Genomic DNA, 3,927 nt, shown 5'->3' on the forward strand with positions numbered 1-3,927 from the left:
TGTTATACTGAGTACAGTGTCTCAGTGATCGGTGCTGGGTGTTATACTGAGTACAGTGTCTCAGTGATCGGTGCTGGGTGTTATACTGAGTACAGTGTCTCAGTGATCGGTGCTGGGTGTTATACCGAGTACAGTGTCTCAGTGATCGGTGCGGGGTGTTATACTGAGTGCAGTGTCTCAGTGATCGGTGCGGGGTGTTATACTGAGTACAGTGTCTCAGTGATCGGTGCTGGGTGTTATACTGAGTACAGTGTCTCAGTGATCGGTGCTGGGTGTTATACTGAGTACAGTGTCTCAGTGATCGGTGCGGGGTGTTATACTGAGTACAGTGTCTCAGTGATCGGTGCGGGGTGTTATACTGAGTGCAGTGTCTCAGTGATCGGTGCTGGGTGTTATACTGAGTACAGTGTCTCAGTGATCGGTGCTGGGTGTTATACTGAGTACAGTGTCTCAGTGATCGGTGCGGGGTGTTATACTGAGTGCAGTGTCTCAGTGATCGGTGCTGGGTGTTATACCGAGTACAGTGTCTCAGTGATCGGTGCGGGGTGTTATACCGAGTGCAGTGTCTCAGTGATCGGTGCGGGGTGTTATACTGAGTACAGTGTCTCAGTGATCGGTGCGGGGTGTTATACTGAGTACAGTGTCTCAGTGATCGGTGCGGGGTGTTATACTGAGTACAGTGTCTCAGTGATCGGTGCGGGGTGTTATACTGAGTGCAGTGTCTCAGTGATCGGTGCGGGGTGTTATACTGAGTGCAGTGTCTCAGTGATCGGTGCGGGGTGTTATACTGAGTGCAGTGTCTCAGTGATCGGTGCGGGGTGTTATACTGAGTACAGTGTCTCAGTGATCGGTGCGGGGTGTTATACTGAGTACAGTGTCTCAGTGATCGGTGCGGGGTGTTATACCTGAGTGCAGTGTCTCAGTGATCGGTGCGGGGTGTTATACTGAGTACAGTGTCTCAGTGATCGGTGCGGGGTGTTATACCTGAGTGCAGTGTCTCAGTGATCGGTGCGGGGTGTTATACCGAGTGCAGTGTCTCAGTGATCGGTGCGGGGTGTTATACTGAGTGCAGTGTCTCAGTGATCGGTGCGGGGTGTTATACTGAGTGCAGTGTCTCAGTGATCGGTGCTGGGTGTTATACTGAGTGCAGTGTCTCAGTGATCGGTGCGGGGTGTTATACTGAGTGCAGTGTCTCAGTGATCGGTGCGGGGTGTTATACTGAGTGCAGTGTCTCAGTGATCGGTGCGGGGTGTTATACCTGAGTACAGTGTCTCCGTGATCGGTGCGGGGTGTTATACTGAGTGCAGTGTCTCAGTGATCGGTGCGGGGTGTTATACTGAGTGCAGTGTCTCAGTGATCGGTGCGGGGTGTTATACAGAGTGCAGTGTCTCAGTGATCGGTGCGGGGTGTTATACTGAGTACAGTGTCTCAGTGATCGGTGCTGGGTGTTATACTGAGTGCAGTGTCTCAGTGATCGGTGCGGGGTGTTATACTGAGTACAGTGTCTCAGTGATCGGTGCGGGGTGTTATACTGAGTACAGTGTCTCAGTGATCGGTGCGGGGTGTTATACTGAGTGCAGTGTCTCAGTGATCGGTGCGGGGTGTTATACCTGAGTGCAGTGTCTCAGTGATCGGTGCGGGGTGTTATACTGAGTACAGTGTCTCAGTGATCGGTGCGGGGTGTTATACTGAGTACAGTGTCTCAGTGATCGGTGCGGGGTGTTATACTGAGTACAGTGTCTCAGTGATCGGTGCGGGGTGTTATACTGAGTACAGTGTCTCAGTGATCGGTGCTGGGTGTTATACTGAGTGCAGTGTCTCAGTGATCGGTGCGGGGTGTTATACTGAGTACAGTGTCTCAGTGATCGGTGCGGGGTGTTATACTGAGTGCAGTGTCTCAGTGATCGGTGCGGGGTGTTATACTGAGTGACAGTGTCTCAGTGATCGGTGCTGGGTGTTATACTGAGTACAGTGTCTCAGTGATCGGTGCGGGGTGTTATACTGAGTGCAGTGTCTCAGTGATCGGTGCGGGGTGTTATACTGAGTGCAGTGTCTCAGTGATCGGTGCTGGGTGTTATACTGAGTACAGTGTCTCAGTGATCGGTGCGGGGTGTTATACTGAGTGCAGTGTCTCAGTGATCGGTGCGGGGTGTTATACTGAGTGCAGTGTCTCAGTGATCGGTGCGGGGTGTTATACTGAGTGCAGTGTCTCAGTGATCGGTGCTGGGTGTTATACTGAGTACAGTGTCTCAGTGATCGGTGCGGGGTGTTATACTGAGTACAGTGTCTCAGTGATCGGTGCTGGGGTGTTATACTGAGTACAGTGTCTCAGTGATCGGTGCGGGGTGTTATACTGAGTGCAGTGTCTCAGTGATCGGTGCTGGGTGTTATACCGAGTGCAGTGTCTCAGTGATCGGTGCGGGGTGTTATACTGAGTGCAGTGTCTCAGTGATCGGTGCGGGGTGTTATACTGAGTGCAGTGTCTCAGTGATCGGTGCGGGGTGTTATACTGAGTGCAGTGTCTCAGTGATCGGTGCGGGGTGTTATACTGAGTGCAGTGTCTCAGTGATCGGTGCTGGGTGTTATACTGAGTGCAGTGTCTCAGTGATCGGTGCGGGGTGTTATACTGAGTACAGTGTCTCAGTGATCGGTGCGGGGTGTTATACTGAGTACAGTGTCTCAGTGATCGGTGCTGGGTGTTATACTGAGTGCAGTGTCTCAGTGATCGGTGCTGGGTGTTATACTGAGTGCAGTGTCTCAGTGATCGGTGCGGGGTGTTATACTGAGTGCAGTGTCTCAGTGATCGGTGCGGGGTGTTATACTGAGTGCAGTGTCTCAGTGATCGGTGCGGGGTGTTATACTGAGTGCAGTGTCTCAGTGATCGGTGCGGGGTGTTATACTGAGTGCAGTGTCTCAGTGATCGGTGCTGGGTGTTATACTGAGTACAGTGTCTCAGTGATCGGTGCGGGGTGTTATACTGAGTAGCAGTGTCTCAGTGATCGGTGCGGGGTGTTATACTGAGTGCAGTGTCTCAGTGATCGGTGCGGGGTGTTATACTGAGTACAGTGTCTCAGTGATCGGTGCGGGGTGTTATACTGAGTGCAGTGTCTCAGTGATCGGTGCTGGGTGTTATACTGAGTGCAGTGTCTCAGTGATCGGTGCGGGGTGTTATACTGAGTGCAGTGTCTCAGTGATCGGTGCGGGGTGTTATACTGAGTACAGTGTCTCAGTGATCGGTGCTGGGTGTTATACTGAGTACAGTGTCTCAGTGATCGGTGCGGGGTGTTATACTGAGTGCAGTGTCTCAGTGATCGGTGCGGGGTGTTATACTGAGTAGCAGTGTCTCAGTGATCGGTGCTGGGTGTTATACTGAGTGCAGTGTCTCAGTGATCGGTGCGGGGTGTTATACTGAGTGCAGTGTCTCAGTGATCGGTGCGGGGTGTTATACTGAGTACAGTGTCTCAGTGATCGGTGCGGGGTGTTATACTGAGTACAGTGTCTCAGTGATCGGTGCTGGGTGTTATACTGAGTGCAGTGTCTCAGTGATCGGTGCTGGGTGTTATACTGAGTGCAGTGTCTCAGTGATCGGTGCGGGGTGTTATACTGAGTACAGTGTCTCAGTGATCGGTGCGGGGTGTTATACTGAGTACAGTGTCTCAGTGATCGGTGCTGGGTGTTATACTGAGTACAGTGTCTCAGTGATCGGTGCTGGGTGTTATACCTGAGTGCAGTGTCTCAGTGATCGGTGCGGGGTGTTATACTGAGTGCAGTGTCTCAGTGATCGGTGCTGGGTGTTATACTGAGTACAGTGTCTCAGTGATCGGTGCGGGGTGTTATACTGAGTACAGTGTCTCAGTGATCGGTGCGGGGTGTTATACTGAGTGCAGTGTCTCAGTGATCGGTGCGGGGTGTTATACTGAGTGCAGT

Source organism: Chiloscyllium plagiosum, unplaced genomic scaffold (genome assembly GCF_037043375.1).
Source record: "Chiloscyllium plagiosum isolate Xiang-an unplaced genomic scaffold, Cpla_swu_hap1 HiC_scaffold_12, whole genome shotgun sequence".
Lineage (NCBI taxonomy): Eukaryota > Metazoa > Chordata > Chondrichthyes > Orectolobiformes > Hemiscylliidae > Chiloscyllium > Chiloscyllium plagiosum.